The sequence below is a fragment of the Melanaphis sacchari genome, unplaced genomic scaffold (assembly GCF_002803265.2).
Source record: "Melanaphis sacchari strain LSU unplaced genomic scaffold, SCAv2.0 Contig40_pilon_pilon, whole genome shotgun sequence".
NCBI classification, from domain to species: Eukaryota; Metazoa; Arthropoda; class Insecta; order Hemiptera; family Aphididae; genus Melanaphis; species Melanaphis sacchari.
Genome location: NW_020271264.1, coordinates 468,266 through 487,460, shown reverse-complemented (window position 1 = coordinate 487,460; position 19,195 = coordinate 468,266).

Below are 19,195 nucleotides of genomic sequence, written 5' to 3'. Positions count from 1 at the left end.
AAAAACTAACATCGTTGTTCTCTACTCAAATATTTTAAAATGTAATTTTATCCAAATTGGATTTAATACGACTTTATGTCTTTTAATATTGCATCTATAAATCTATGGTTAGTTATTTGCTCACCATGGATGCCATCCTTTATTTAGTATACCATAATTAAAATAAATAAAAATATTATGTACGTAATTGATTTATAAAATATGCAAATAAAATTGTTGTAAAAAAAATAAAAAAATACTGTTTTCTAAAAAAAATTGTCCGTTTTCCGTTGACTTCCCCGTATATATCGTATAACTAAGTATTTAAAGATAGGACTTGGTATTTGAATTTTAGTAGCTTGAACTTTAACCTCATTTTTCATACATTTATTCGTATTTTGTCAGATAAAAACCTCTTTTTGGTACTTTAGATTTACAAAGATAATGTTATTTTCAACTGATACCTTAACTTCCCAAAGTTTTATTATAACAGACTTTTTAACATCAATAATTTATTTATTGTTAAAAGAAATCGATTTGTAACAAACACCCCTAAGGGGTAAGAGTAGATAGTAAATAGTAAGTGAACAGTTCTATAATTATTATAGAATAAAAAACATACATAAATTATTTAAAAGACAAATATATGCTTTTAACGTGGTGTAATAATCGAAAAAGAAAATCGAAATTATTTATTTGAATATATATCTTTGACATATCGGACTATCAATAAAATAATTTATATTAGACTATGGTATAGAAAAAAAAGAAGGATTATGCCTAGAATTTAAAAATTGTTTTTTAGTAGGTACCAATTTTTCGTAATAAGTCAGGACTGCAGTTGTAGATATCTTCATTTAAGGTTCTGTAGACAAAAGTAGCATTAAAAACTAAACATCTGGCCTTTATTGACTTTAGACATGCAAAGTCATATCCCTTTTTTAGGTAAATATCTTGATTTTATAGGCACGCAAGTGCAACACACCTTCTTCGTTCTTTTTAATAAAGTGGTTGTCGATATTTATACTAATCCTATCCAGCTAAGGATTAGTTGGCTTACTATTCCCACTACACGAACCGATCTTGGAATCAGATTGTGTTGGGTTGATAAAAATAAAGTTTTTTAAGTTTTATTCGACAAGTCCAAGAAACTTATGAGTGGTGTTCATAAACTAACACGATTGAACACGATATAGCAATAATGTATGCACGATTTATTCAAATGATTGAAATAGTAGTAATATTACATACGACAATATTTTATCACCTGATTGACCCTATTTTCGAGGGTAGTGTATTGTTGAAGATCACAGGAGTAGCGGAGTTCGAATTGAGAAAATTGATTTGTCTGTTGGGTAGGGAAAAGACTGCTAACGAATAGTCTCTTGTCGTGATTAAAAACTTGACTGGTGGCTATTCCAATGATATATATGCTCGAACTCAACGCTCCTGTGATCTGTTAATCTAAACAAATTCACTGAGTGCGACATAAGTGACGAGAGTCAGTAATCTATGAATCGTTACTCAAGTGTAGGTAATAAATAATAAATAACAATATAGAACTTTTTTTGAAATTATTTCAACACAATAGAATAATACATAGAATAATTAACTATGGAATATTTTACTATATTAAGCTCGGATCTCGGTACATACAATTTAAAACCTTGAAAAATTCGTATCAAAACATTATAATTTGTATTAAAAACTACTTTAAAAATAAAATGCGATAACGATTGAATATTATTTACCTAATGCGTGTTTCAATATAATTTTATGTTTACATAAACCTCACAGAGCTATTTAATGTAAACAATTACCATAGAATTCAACGTACTTATAGACAAATATTATGAACACATAAGAAAAACTTATTTTCTAATGTTTGATTTTTTTTTTCATCATAATTTTTATGTAAGATTTGTTCATTTTTGCATAATTTTTGTTAATTTTTTTATTATAATTATTCATTGTTCCACGCATATTTAATATATTCTCTGGAAAAACAGAAATAAAATAAATGCATATCTGTATACATTTTGTATTTATTATTATTGATTATAAATTAAAATATTTATTTTATATTTAATAAAATTAATTTGTTTTACAGTTTATAGGAAAACGGATATCGAGAACCTTGTTTTTGGTGGAAATGTTGATTGGGGTGAATATTATAATAATATATACTATATATACTGTAGTTGAAATATGTTGAAATTTCTAGATATTGAAGTGAATCAAACTAATTTCTGGGAATGCAAATGTCAAAGCATAATTGCATTAATATCTAGTGATTTTGGCTAGAGTGAATATGGTTGAGACATTTTAACGTTTGCCGGTTATAGATTCGCGTATTGTAGTGGCAGACACTTGATTACTGACATTTTGTTGATTTCCTACATTAGAATATATTCACAACGATAAACAGAGACCTCATTTCAAATTGGAAATTATATTAGGGTTATTAAACTACTTGACAAATTATATTTAATTAAGCAATATTCTGTTAATTATTATTATAATAAACGTATACAATAAGATATTGAATTTTAATGATAGGTATTAGTTTTGTCATTTAATAAAATTCGATATAATTAATAATACGATATTTTATTTATATTTGGTTGGGTATAGCAATTAACTACCCCATAACCTCTTAATCGTATAAAATACTGATTCAAACGGATTTTATATACAGATCGTAAAAACTAAGTAAAATAGTTCGTTTTAAAAATATTATAAAATGGAATATAGAGGAACGGACGAATGGAGTGTTCGAGTGGACAAGAGATTGATCAAAAATACCAACTGTTACCAGTTCAGACATAATACATAAATTACAATGATAAATTATAGGTTTGGAAACAAACGGAAACTTAAATAAATAAAAAAACAATTTTTTGAATAAAAAAAAAAAAAATGAGTTTAGCTTAGATATTTAAGTATAATTTCATTTTTTAATTAATGGAATTAAGAACTCAAATTATTTAAATATTTGGAGTAACCTTCTTATGCGGTTGAACATATATTGTAATTTAATGATGACAGATCATTTTTTGAAAATGAGAATCTTCTTTCTATAGTATCTAAGAAAAATAATCGATAGAATTTAAATTTAAACGAGCATATCTTATATAAAAAAGTTTTTATCGTCTTAATTGTACAAAGAAAAAATAACAGAAGATGAAAATTATACAAATTCGACTAGAGGAGTTTTCAGTCTTTTTGATGAATGTACAAAAAAAAAAGTCTTAAAAGTCGTTTACTTTTATTTTTATCGCCTGAACTCACAAAACTATAACAATATAATGTGATATAATGCAATGAAAAGTAGATATAAAAATGTGGTTTTAATAATAATTCGACGAAAATTAAATTTATAGAATCCAAATAAAAATTAAATACTATGCATCTTATTTTTGGTATTACATTTGTACTGCAATATTCAATATAATTCATTAATTATACTTTATTGATTAAGTATATAATTAATTTTCTTTATTTAAATCGAAAATATTAAAACAATAATGTAAATATTTTCTAAAATTAATATTATTATATTCTCACTTTTAAATTCTTAAAAATTTTAAAATTAGAATTAAGATATATTTTAGTAATTAATTACATTTTTAATACAAAATAAGTTCTTCTAAGAATCGTTTATCGAGTTCAAAGTTGTTGACGTTTTAAAATAAAAATTTTAGAAGAAGCAAGTTTGAGAGTTGTTAATTATAAAAAAAAAAATGTTAAATAAAAGTACGTTGGATTTTGTACAAACATTATTTATTATTTAAAGAGCGTTGGATAGATCATTGTTTAGTTGATTAGATTGTTTAGAATATATATCAATAAGTTCAGGTAACTTGTTAAACTTGAAAGTGTAAATATTTTCTTTAATGTCATTTAATTAAATTACAATCTAATACAATTTATTTCGTTTTAGTCGTTCATTAATCAGGTTGACATAACTAATAAAAAAAATATGATTATATATATATATATATATATATATATTTCATTAATAATTATTGTTCTTTTATTAATTTATATTATTTTTCAATTTAAGTGTTAAATAGTCAATAATATTTTTAAGTCTTACCATATTTTCAAAAGTATGATTAAAATATTTTTAAAGTTATCACGGCGCTGTATGTAATATTAAACTATACCTGTCCAATTTATGGTCAATGTATACACTAACTAATAATAAATAAACTTTATTTTATGTATAAAAAAGAAAAAATAGTTAATTTAAAATGATTAATATTATATATATTTTAGTATATTGTATATTAAATCATTACTTATCCTCAAAAGAAATTACTCGGCGTTCGTGAAGGATTTTGTTTTTGTGATTTTACCGTCGAATAGTTTAATTAAAAATAATATCCACCAGAAAAATCTATGGTGATACCTTAAAGTGAGAGTAGAATATATAAAGTTTTTATATAAATAGATGAGCTTTTTAAAATATTTGAAATGTTTGTGAAGCTACTAAAAATGTAAAAACTTCAAATAGTTATCTTGTTTTTTCTTTAGCAATTTTCAATATTTACCGTAACATTTGCATTGTAATTGATTGAAATCTGGTTGTTGATTCAAGTAAATTTAAATATATATATATATCAAGAAAATTTCATATAATTTAGTGTATTATAATGATTATACCACTTTTGAGACATTATATTGAACAATAATAGAATTCAATTTAGTTGCCGGTATCATATAAAACATTTTTTCCGGGAATTATTTTTTCTTTTTTAACTGACAGCATTTATTTAGTTGTTTACACGATTTAAGTAAATATTTTTTACAATCTAAAATAAATTGTATGTTTAACCTAATCCAAAGATAACAAAAACAATATAGAAAAGTTGTAATATGCATACCTCCGAAGAATAATATTAATAAAAAAATAAAAATAATTTAAAATACTCGCTGATAAGCCATTTATTTATATACGTTTATTTTCAATAGAACAAATTTAAATTTTAATTACTTATTAATTATTACTATTTATTAATTTTAAATAATGAATAATATTCATTCAATATTGTTTAAAATATGGTCATTATTCTTTATAAAATATTATGTCTTAAATGAACTATGATGGAGAAATTAATCGTTTTAGATTATGAGCAGAGCAACGAATCTATTGATTTTACAATTATATGTGTTTTTTTTGTATGACTCTATTACTACCTTTTAGGGCAGTAAAAATACTCAACTCTGGATGTTATTAAATGCCAATAAAATTGTTTTTGATTAGTTAAAAAGCTTAAAAGTGAAATTAAAGGTTTCTCATAAATTGTTTATACACTAATAAAATTAATATATCAGTTACACATTTAGGTTTGATTTATTTTCACAAATATTTAAGTAAAAAATTTGACAAAATTCATTTAAAAAATGAAAAATTGCAAATTATTTTGTAGTGATAAATTTTAAAATGTTTAATTTCTATAGCAAAGTCTTGATAATTTAACAGAAAGTTCTTTTTAAGTAGTCTATACTGCAACCAAAAAAACTTAACAAATTTATAATCACAATTTTTTTTCATAACTATTTAAAATTCAAATTTTTACGAAATTAGATGTTTAAATGAAGAGTAATAATTTTGATATATAAAATTTAGTTATGTTTTTGTAACTCAAAAAATATTATTCGTGGTCTTTAAATTTTTTGGTAATCTCTATATTATTATTTATCACACATAATGAAAGTTCTCAAAATATTTTTAATTTTTGTGTTTGTTGCCATCTGTTTCGGGGAGTAAAAAATGCTTCGATTTTCAACTCTGTGGTGGTTTTTAGAAGCAAATTGAATCAATATAGTTGTTACTTTGAGTACTAATATTTATGATTTTGTTATAATTCAAAAATATTATTCTTTGGGACATAAAGAAATATATACATAAGTTGTGAATCTTACTCCTTACAAAAAAATTTAAAAAATATGTAAATTGGTTTATAGATAATATCTGATTATATCATGATCTTGTTTATATTGTTTTACGATTAAATGGTGTTGATACAAAAATTTGATAACAATAATTTGATGTAGTACAAATATTTATTATTAAAATAATTAAATATTAATAGTATTAAATTTATAAATGTTATATTTTTGATAACTATCTATTTAATAGTAATAATTAAAAAAAAAAATCATATCATGAAATATACTTAATTATATAATCATCATTGAATTAAAATTTAATACATCCATACTGTGATCTATTAGACACCTACTATACAGTAGAGAGGTACCCACTTGCCTAATTGACTTTTTATAATTTTTTTTTCCATCACCAGAGACTAGGGAAAGTTGTAGTGTATTTCTTATCCAGTGGTCAACCTTATAGTAATGCGTATTTACTTGCAGTTACAAGAACCTGAATAGGGTTTCCTACATATTACTCAGAATATCACCGTACGATGACATAAGTAATAGGATTTTTGGGTCTATAATAATAATAATAATAATAATAAATAGTCCACATTTATACGTTGATTGTTTAGTCGTTACCTGGCTCTTGTACTTACTAGTATTATCTTATGTGTAAGAGGATATTAAATAAAAAAAAAAAAAAAAATACGAGCACCGGTAAGGACGTACTTAAATAGAAATAGTGATAACATATTTTACAAATGTAATAACATGTTACTTTACTCGACACGTCGATCACTAATTATATTTGTACGTCGTATATACGTATTATTCGATTTTGACTTCAACTCATACCTGTTGGTTGGAAAGACAAATAATAAACAATCAGGAACAACGAACGGTGTTGAAACTTTCCATAAACATTTTAATGAAAAAATGTTTTTGTATAATTTATGTGCGATAATGAGATAATTTTATTCATCCTTGAACAATCTGTTAATATTTGTGAAAGTCGAACGATATTTGGAGAAGAAAATGATACATTTATAAGAAAGAAACTTTAAGAAGTTTTCAAATTACAATTTCAGGTAACAAAATGGCAAACATTTTGTAATGGAAAATCTAGATGCAATGAAGTTCCATTTTCATTTGGAAAATAAAAGTAGGTACAACATAGACGCAAGACGTTTTTATCAGTACATTTACAATTAGTCGACTTCGATTGCTATATTCATAATTTTCATCTATTATTAAATACTAACAATTAACTATTATTATAAACATGTATTCATAATTTTTGACTTTGTTTGATTTTATATCTTTTATGAAATATAATTATCGATAACTGATAATGGTTCACTGTTACTATCAGTTCCAAAGTAGATATAGAATATTACACTATCGTTCACGTAGTTCAACCTTTGTATGTGGTTTAGGTTTTTCGGTAACATATTTATGTAGATGTGAATGTGTAATATAGTGTTTGAAAGAACTTTCTCGAAACGCGTATATCATATACGGTATGTGGTATACGTCAGATCACAGATGAAAGACATATTGAAAAACTCAACCAAACGATATAATTAAACAGTGATATGGAATGTAATGTAATTATTATCAAGTATTTTTCATATAAAAATCTTTAGAAAAAATAATAATCCCCTCCTCCTTCACGTACAAACTATAGTGTCATAATAATACTGGCAGCTTTCATTTGTTCACACTAATAGAATTGGAGTATAGTAACAAAAGTACAAACGTTCAGAAATATTATACGTACCTTTATACAACGAGTATTATCAGGAAATCACTCGGAGAGTGAACAAATAATTTTCTATCATTTTCTCGCGTGGTTTTTTTTTTTTCATTTATACATTTTTTTTTCAATTTTGCCATGGGAGAGACGCGACATAATAATATAACATTAGCAGCTACTTTCACCAGGAGCAGTATTGTTATATACATTCACGATAAGCCCGATAAGGAGATAACTCACTTGCACTCGCGATGCATCGTTCTACATAATATATTATAATACTGTATTTTAATAAGTATCTGTTGATTCACTGCGTACAACAAGTAACGTAACGTGATTGAAATATAATTTATTTTCTTTATGTAACGTTTCCTAAAATATTTCAGCATATCCATATTATACTACCTCATATCTACGTATTTATGATATAGTCGTTCGGTTGTTAAGATTCAAGCAACAGCAACGTGCATAATACAATATTCAATACCATCGATATATTGCGATATTTCTATTAAAATAAATATATTATTCCTATTATGGTTCATCACGCGTTATTTCTTTTTCTCGACAAATGATAAACAGTCGACTCTTGATAATTCGAAGTTGACGGGATTGTTGAAAAACTTCGAATTACCGAGAATTCGAATTGTTGAGTAGTTCGAAATAACGAGAGGGCAAAAAAAAAAAAAATCAAATTATATAGAGTTAAGAAAAAAAATTGTTTTCTATTATTGTACATATTAATTATTTCAGTAAATTAGGTGGTACATACTAGAGTTATTAGAGTTATCGATGACTCGACGAGTTAAATTATGGTTAGAGACGATTAAGAAATAAAATTTATAATAAAATGATAAGGTTCTTACGATATTATTCTATAGTTATCGAAAATACTAAGCTAAATTTCTACACGATTGTATAGTAAATTATAAACAAAAAGATTATAAGAATACAGATAAAATAATACATTTGGTGAATATACTTCGAATTTCCGAGTGTTGAACGAATGATACTTCGAATTTTCAAGTGTTAGTGGCCAGTTTTCCCAAAATTTAATTTCAAAATACCAAGTGTACTTAAATGCATTGTTTTTGTTTGAATTACCACGTGATTTTCAAGGAACCGAGTATTTACTTCGAATTATTGACGGTCTGAATTATCGAGAGTCGGCTGTACATGAAAACTACCTTACATGTAAGCACATAAAAAGATAAAGTTTCACGTAAGATAAAATGTCGACTGCACTGCTACTATGTAGGTTACGTCTAGTAGAATTGTATATAAAGTACCTGTGTTACTCAACAATCATCGTATTATACCGAATACAAAATATCATGCGTATTATATATACGTAAGTATATATCTCGTAAATATCACGCACGAGAAGTCAATCGAACCGTTTCATTATATTATACCAGTGCACTGAGTTGAGCTATATTTGTGTAAATTAATACGATTGATTAAATATGGTTGAGTAGTTTTTCCTTTTTTCCTACTACTAATAAATATTTTTCCATAAAATATATGATAATATTCAACTGCTACGAAAAATAAAAACTCAAAATAATACTGGTACATTATGTATTATTTAGTTATATAAACGAATGTGCAGCAATCGTATGGACGGTAACTAATAAAATGTTGAAAAAAAAGAGTTTATCTTAACTACCCTTCTAAATATAAGAATGGATAAACGGACAGATAGAATTTTTTTAAAAGTCGTTTTGTCACATTGTATTTTCTAAGTTTTTAATGTTTATATACATATTATAATACAGCGTACATTGCGAATTATTTCATAGGTAGTTCCCGAAGGAAACAAACTGTATTGCTCGGGTCAATAGTAAGTAAAAGTTATAACCAAAACAGGTTTTTGGCGAATAATTTTATAACATAGTAATTTATTTTAATACATATAACGTTTCTTCGGGGACGGTTAAATAGACAGCTACCATCTCAGGTTCTCTTTCTTAATTAAAAGCATATGCAATTTTCTCTTACTTTGTAGGTATCCGCGTAAATAAGTGCAATTGTTGTATACAGATAATTGCTAACATTAAACATACCTATTCTATTTAAGTTTATAATATTGTACTCGTCGTGAAATAGCAAAGGTAGAGACGTTGTGGCCATAATCTAGTAAGCTTTATGTTCATGTACATATATATAGTTCAAGTTTTATTATATGTAAGATATTCTGAGCCGTAATGCTTGCACAGATCTGATCCTCTAATTAATAAAATCCATAAAATACCGTTAAGAACACACTAATCTTTAAATAAACGTAGATAACTTTATATGTATATGCGAAATGAAGAATAAAGACATAGCAGACAATATAGTCAAACATTCATGTATAAAATGATTAGATGAGCTTACAGTAGTTCTCGGGTGCAAACTTCACGGACGTTAAGTCACACAATACATATATAACATATTTTAATTTCCTATTATAATATATTTTTTCAGCTATAAACAACTGCTTTTAAATATTTAATTTTTTTTTCATTTAGTTTATTATGTTGACCTGATTGGCAAATAGGTTCTTATTAGAAATAAAATTAACTTTATTAAATCCATTGAAGTAAATAGCGGTATGGCTTTATTCATAATTAACCACTCAGTTTCCCCGAGGACAAGAGTTGAATTAGTAATTATTTATTGCTTATAACCTTATTCTTAAGATTATTTAAACATTGGTGAAAACTGCATAAAAATCAATTTAAGAGTTTTTGAATTTATCGAAAATATAAAAATGCGCTGTCTCTTTATATAAAAATATAGCTATAATGTATAGAAATACAATATAATACAATCTTTGTTTAGTTATTATTAAAACGATATCGCATGAGACGATCTTAATTTGAAAACTATAACTTATTCAATGTAACGTGTTATTGTTTTCACATGTTTCTCAAAAACTATCAGTTAAATCTATTGATCGGTTATAGTGTAGTGTATTAAAATATATTAGAATATCGTTTGATAAATATGTCATTATTTTTAGTGTGTATAGCTTTTGTATTTTGTGCTGTCATCTGTCGTAATGGGTTGTGCTGGAAATGGAACTGATGATAAAAATTGTCATGTTATTTCAATTTTTAAATTGTGATCATAAATTGTAACACAAAATATTGCAAGATAGCTTAGCTTTTATCAGGGTTTACTTTCAGCATGTTTAGATATGTATATATAAGCGCACCTATAGAAAATTGCAAATAATAGATCTGTGTAATACATATGATATATTATTATAGTATACTAGCACTGCAAAACACACACCGCTATGTACTTTAGCTGGTCAAACACAAAGAAAACTGATGACTAAAATATCAAATATTTGTTTATCTATGCGGATATTAAACATACATGCACTTTGTCTTCAAGCGGAAGGTTTTTCGGCGGAGTCGTCTATTTTTATTTACTCAAAAATATCGGGCTATTTATACGTATTTATTTATTTATGAGTAGAGGTTAAGTACCTTTTTTCTTAGATAATCAATAGCGAAGGAGAATCTGTGTAAACAGACTACTCCTCCGCTGTCGTCGTTTATTGTATTATACAATTTAATACATAATACATAAAATAGTAGGTGTACGATAACCTATACACAATTATCTAGCCTCGTATGATAGGCTCATCGATTGCAACTCTTCCCGGTTTGGTGACACACACACCCGCTAGCCTGTGTGCACGTTCTCCAGTCTCCATCAAGGAAGGGGTCAGTCCCTCAGTGCGATTTTTACTTTCGTTCAGCAATTCTTTTATCATGCTCTTCGTAACTTAATATGCTCTCGACCACGTCATAAAAAGACTGAGTGGCAAGTTGGACGGCAGTTAAAAGTCTGCCTCGGCCATTCTCGCAATCGAGGACATCAGTTTGACCACACATTAAATCCTTAACGTCTCTCGGGATGACGCATCTATTTCCGACGAATGCCTTAATTATCATTCGGAGTGGATCCCAACGTGTATAATCGAATGTTGTGTGTTCCACAGTACCCGATGGATATTGACAGTACAGGCACACGCTTCATCCGGTGCATGTACCACATAAAACACCCGTATCTTATTAGGGCCTAGGTTACATGAAATGTGAGGTCTTTAGGACATCTTTTCATTCATTTTTCTAAGTCCGGAAGGATCCTGTGCATCCAGGTCACGTTGTTGCCACGACTCCACCTGTTGGACCACACAGCTAGAAGGATTTCACGCTCTGATTTCTGCACCTCAAGTTTGTAATCAATCCTATTAGGGTCATCAAGCTTACTTTGAACTTTTTTCTATTCCAACGCTAGAAGATCCCCAGAAAAGTTCCAGTTAGGAATAGAGCTGCCTCAGCCGAGACGGTGCGATAGGTTTGCGTCATCAGCGCGTACCGTGCAGTGGACTCATACAAAGAATAATTATAGACATCTTTCTTATGGTTGTAAAGAAAACTATATTGAATAACATTGATGTTAATGAAATTTTTGACATTGTTAAAAATAAAATTGATTTATTAAATAAAAACAAATATATTTCCTTAAATTTAATTATTAGCTTTGATTTTAAACTATAAGAGTAGTTTATTGTAAAAAATTAGGTCTAGTTTGAACTTTAAGCAATTCAAAAACAAAACATTCCTAGTAATTTTCAAAATAATTAGGAACTACAAAAACACACAAATAAAATATGAACATTTGTTAAAATTTTAATATTATTGTTAAAATAATTGTTCGGCAACCTTTTTCATCAAAAGGTTTGATCACCTTCGCTTAAAATTGTTTTTTCGTGGTTTTTCATTTAATTAAAATTTAAAAAATAAAAATACATCCTTTATAATGACGAGTTATATTTGACACTTATATTTCAGAGCGGAGAGGTTATCTACTTGACAGACTTTTAATAATTACGTTAAAATTTATTTTTTGTAATTCCAATTATTTTGAAAAGTAAGAGGAATTTTTTAATTTTGACTTTTTCAAAGTATACAATAAATTCAATTGTTTACCTAAAACTTCCTTCAAAGTTAATAATTGGAGGATTTTTCATGCTACTTGACACAAAAAAATAAAATAAAATAAAATAAAATACTTATTATTTAATGTATTTATTGTTTAATAAATGAATACAATATTGAGTAATGAGTTCACTGCACATTTGATAGGAACCGTAAAAACGGTTGCGGCCATAAATCTCTATCAAAATATTGATCCATTCACAATGAAAAACTAGTTTCCATACATAAAAATAAATAAATACATATAATTATACACGATGATTCGCTATACATTTTTATTATTTTACTGTAAATGTATCTATTTTGTTTTATTATACTCATGGAGTAAGGATTATAGAAAGACGTAAAATGTCAATTAAATAATATTAAATTAAATTTATAAGACGGGACTTTTTGTATAGAAGTTAACCAGAGATTTAAATGATTCTCATAAAAATTTTTAGTACAAACATATTTGACTTTATCTTTGTGTAGAGCCAAAAGCAATTTAATAAATATAGTCTCGAATAATTGTTTAGAAAGTATAAATCTTGTAATAGCATAGTGATTTATAAATCATTGTTAAATGTAGGCGTTAATCACTGAAATCTTTTATTCTCATCAGTGATTTTAATTTTTAATAATAATAATATTATCTTATATGAATACCTTTACCATTTACCATTTATCCTTTGACGAATATTCGTCCACTACTATCCATCTATGGTAGCAAACACTATCGCGTTTCGTCTTAATGAACGCGGATTGTATTGTTATACGTTCTTCTCAAGTGCTTAACTCACGATGAAATTTAAAAAAAAAATGCGATACTCTGTGGACATGTTTTTGTCTTTAAATTTCGTATTATAGGGCTAAGGCATGCATAGACGAGGACAAAAAAACGGACAAATCGTAGTACCCGTCGCCTGAATATTGTCCGGGTCTTGTTACATTACATCAACCCGGGGATGTTATTTAGAGACATGTTATTTTTACTATATTTTTGAACGTAAATTACCTGCGTATAATATATAATCATAGTAATCATGTGGTCGGGCAGAATTGCGGCAACGGATTTAATAAATACTTAATAACAATCGAAGAAACCGACAATTAATATGATTATACTAATAAATTGGTTACGCGTATAAATTCTTATTACTATGGTATAAGACGTCTCGTATCTACGTATTTTAATTATTTGCTAGTTACTAATTTAATCAAATCTATCTCAAATGTGATTGAAGTATATTGTAGTACTCATGATTAACTAATAAGTTAATCAAGGTAGTACATTTAATATAGAACAGTTCTAAGCATAATATAGCGGGGACAACATGCCGGTGTGTTTGTTCTTTTCATATTTACCATTTTCAATATAATATTAATTGTTCTCATTGAACACGTGTATTTTAGTTATAAAAATATTAGTGAGAGTGTAGACGTTTCCATTATTTCTTTAACCTAGCAGAGCCGTTTTTGTCATCCATCAGTCATTACAATAAGGTTATTATTTGATTTAATTGATAAATAATTTATATTATCTATTCTATGTTTTAAACTAATTTTTATCGCATTGGTTATTAGTTATTACCAATATATGCTCGGTATCTACGAACCAAAATAAATGTATCCTATTCACATGGTATTATAGCTATAACAGATACATGGTAAATTAATGGAGCAATGCTTTTTTAGGTAATGAATATTAAGCATTACTCGTTATGAAATACGAGTGTCTAGACGTGAAAAAACTAGTTGGTTTACTAATTATTCGATAATCGCCACTTAAAAATTGTCTGTTAATGATTACAGATTAAAATCCAAGTTTTAAACAAAATTACGTTTATTGAAAAAAAATATCTGTGGCTATATTAATTAAGAAACAGATAATAGGTAATAGGACAAGTATGTAATATATAATGAAAATAAATTATGATTTTATTTTTATATTTTTCTTTATAATTATGAAAATTTGTGTCGTTCTAGGAATTGAGTTATTTTGTCTAATAAATTGTTGGTTTTTTCAATATAATATACAATCGGTGAATAATATTATTATGTTTATAATATAAAAATGGGTACCTATATAAATTATCATTAAATAAATGAATAAAGTGAAACTTAGATTCAAGAGTGTAAGTTTATGAAGCTATTATAGTAAGCATTATACGTACCATAAGCATTATTTATGTTGCCAAAATAATTTAAGTCTATCAGTTATGGATAATGATAGTAAGTATTAAAATTTTAAATATCAATTATTGGTAAACGGTTTAACCAGATAATTTATTTTACATTTTAGTTGGGTTTTCAAAATATCATGTTGCGTTATGTTCCACATCGTATTTAATATGAAAATAAAAGAAAATATTGGTTAAACGTTACCTATAAGTTGAATATGTTTTATGTGATGTATTGAATATACAACTCAGTTTCAAAAATGTTCACAATAGCCGATAACCAATCATAGAGACTACGATTTTATGTAAAATAATGGTAAGTGGTTAAAGATTTTTAAAATTACTGATTCTTAGTAAAAACAAATCACCGATTTCACATTCCAATGGTTACTAGCACTCAAATCTATGTAAAGTTAGCAATTTTGATCATTCTGTTTATCGGCTGTCGAAAAATCTATGAATGGGTCTCTTACTGCTAATTATGACGATAACGTCTAGTACTTTTTTTGTAAACACGGCAGTTAAGTTTCCAACAACAAAATTTCTCTATTTTTGTTTTTTTATTTATATTCCGTTGATTTTCAATGTTGCTAATTTTTAATATTTTGGCTTAGTTATTTCAAACGATTTCTTTGTACTTCTTAGTACTTCTAGCAACATATTTTCAATCATTTTGTTCTTGAGTTAACTTAATTTCTTTATCATAAGCAAGTATAAGTCGAGATGACAAATTAGACGACTTTTGTTTTCATTTAGTGTTGAATCCGATGCACAATAAAAACATTTGTAATTGTCTAATAAAGTTGAATATTTTTGTCATAAGTATTATTGAAACGGATATCGGTTTTATCTAATTGATTAAGTTTTCTGTTTAAATATTTCTAATTTTAAAATATTACTTGTCAAATTATTGTTTTAATCCAGTTCAAACTAAAACCTTTATTGTATCTTAGTTTAACTTGTACAACTGTATAGGACTATATCTACTCATATACGCTGAGGAATTTGTTACACATTTCTCTAGCCATGTTACAATTAATTATAAATTAAAGTAGTTGTACATCTACTGAAGCAGTAACTATATATTTTTGAGTTTTATTGTTTGTTCTTTTCTTCATTGAAAAATCAATACTATACCTTTTTTAAAATTATTTTCAGTTTCACCACTACTTAGTCTTATAAGAGCAGTTTTATTTTTTGGGTTTATAATAGTTCAATTAAATATTTCCACTGCAATCATTGTTATTTTTATTTGGAAAATAATTCCAAGCATTGAGATTTTAAATTGTTTCTAGTTAATAATTTAGTACAGACGAAGTGTACTTTTTTAAATTAATTAAAAAAATTCTTTGTTCACATGATATTTTTTATAGTATTTTGACAGTTTATTAATTTTTCTAGATTTTATATCCATTACAAATTGATAATATACCTACTATAAAAAAAATAACATGTAAACAAAACATTTTTCTAGTCACTTTACACGATCGGTGGCTAACAAGCTATCGCTTACTAAACAAATATACATCATTTGAGCTAAATTATTTATCGCAAAAAATCATAAATATCAATGTCTTTGTATGGGCCAGCTATAACCTGTTGAATAAGAAGAGGTTAAAAATAATCCAAACACAATTTGTAAGAAAATAATAATCAGTTAGCAAAGTAAAAACACTAGAATTACGTATTATGATCTAGAAGTACGTTTGTTGATGGACTTACTAATTATATATTTATATTTTGAAAAAGGTAAAATGCCTTGCCTGTAAATAGAATGTGTCTTATATAATAATATAATATAATCATATTAAGTTTTACTCATAATTTATAATTTCATTGCTATACTTAATTCATAGTTAGGCAATTTTACTTATAAACTACATTTTATCAGACGTTTTGTTTAATATTTCAACAGACGCAGTAATTAAATATCTGTTTTGGTGAGCTATTTAGTTAATTTAATCACTTGAATGATTAATTTAGAGAGTAATGCGGCTTTATAGAGTTCTAATCTAGATAATATGGTTATTTTTTTTATAGGTGTCACTGTAAAGAATAATACATTTTGCCTAAAAATAAATTAAACAAAATAGAATACAAGATTGAAAAAAGTAGCTTATGATAATAGGCTATTGCTGAGTAGGTATTATGGCTCCACCATTAGGTTAGCTACTGAAAATACTTAATGAAAAATATACTATTACCATTCCGTAAAATGTACTATTTTTGAATTCACACAAAATAGTTAACAACCAACTATTGATGATTTTTTTTTTAATTCAAGGCTAAATTTGTTTACATATCTTATTAATTTCTATTACAAAAAATAGTGTATTTTTCACGAAATTTGAAAAAAAAAAAATAAGTTCTTTGTGCAGTGATATGTATTTTTTAATTTATAAGAATAATTATAAGAAAAAGAATAAAAACAAATTTCGAAAACGTGTAACTCAGTGTTAACGCGTTTCATAAGTAATGATAAGCCATGGTAAAATTCTTAAATAAGCACACAGTTATACTGCAGGTTATATATTTTTTTTTGTGTGTTTTTATTAAAAAATAAAAAACGTTGAAGTATAACAATTAAAAATATGAGAAAAGAGAAAAATGAAAACAATACAAATCATAATAAAAAGAAAAATAATTAACAATTTAATTAGGAAGCCATCTTTGTCCTTTGATGATAAAATATGATAAAGAATAAAAAATAGGAGTGGGAGGTGGCGAGGTTTGAAGCTGGATATGATTAGGTGAGGTGTACCCAAGGAATCTGGCAAAAAATAGGAATCTGGACTCTGGAGGGCTATTAAAAGAATATCAGGAAATTATTATTAAAGTCCAGCTTTACACCTTAATCTTAGTAATACTATTTTTTTTTTTTGAACAATTAAACAAAATAATAAAATTGATTAAGAATTGACAAAATTAGAGTAGATTAAATTTTTAATATTTGTGATAATAATAGATAAGCAATATGTAATTAATAAAAATATAGTTATTTAAAATAGATAAAAGATTATAGTACGTATTAATGTCTATAGGTGTATACTTACTTTAAGACACTTATGTTATACAAGTATATAATTCGTTAATAGTTTAATGCGTTACATATGTGAATAAGATACAGTACCAACTAGATGCGATTTTTTAAAACTACTCTTAAAGTTTATGTTTGAAGCATTTTTACTGTTCCAAAATGTGGTGACAAGCACATCAGTGTAAAATTAATATATATTCATCACCCCGCTCAGAATCTAAAATATGAATAAGTATTACTTTATTAGTTACTACCATAATATTATTATTAGAGCGGAAATACATGCAAGCTACGAATTAACTTAATATTTTTTTAATTTTTAAAAGATTTTTATACTTTTTTGTCTACTTATTTATTTAAAAAATTTAGTGCTATTAATAGTGATATCATTGATATCCATTAATAACAAGCATATATGTATTACAAAGATAATTTATCTACATCGTGAGACAGAATCACGATTTAAAATATCACATTTTTATAACTTACTACAATCATGTTTTCCATAATAACGGTATTATTTTTTTATTCTATCACGAAACGTTAAGAATATGAATATTGATCTGTTTAAATAGAAAATAAATTTAAAAAGTCATAAATTTTACTGACAATTTATTATATTTGTGTCAATTGTAGATTCTTACATATACGTACATTTAAAATAATACATGTATCAGTGAGAGATGGTATATTATTATATTTAATAACAGCTTGTGAAACGATGATAAACACGAATATTAAATTTAAGTGTGTATGTATATTTATTAGTTTACATCAGTTTAACGCGCTTATCACATATTTGAACAAAGTGAACATTTCACTTGAAAATTAATGTAGAAAATATACACGCGTGTATATGGTGGTATGTAATTCAAATACAACATTATTATTATTTGTATATGTATAATAATATTATTATATTCATTCAAACCCTTTTTACTTATAGTGTTTACATAAATATTATTATTTATTACATAAGCTTAGTTGTGTAACTGTTCAAGTAATTAAATTTTATTCAATGTCTATCTGGTAGTTTTTATTTTTTTTAAATATCTTAGTACAATAATAAAATATTAGCCAACATTCTACTTATTACACCTAGAAATAAATATAAACTTAATAAAGTATCTATGAATAGATTGATTATTTTTACAACAAACACTTGTTAAGCCGACAGATGTTTGTATTTTTAAGTTTTTCAATGGTTATAGTAGGCAATTGAAATAAATAAAATTAATAACTAAGTAGTACAGTAAGAAATACTTATTAAGGATATTTATTTTAGTACTTGTAAATTATAGATAACACTACCAATATTTTTGAAGAACTAATAAATAGTTGTTTGTAATTTAAACTGATGATATTTAAA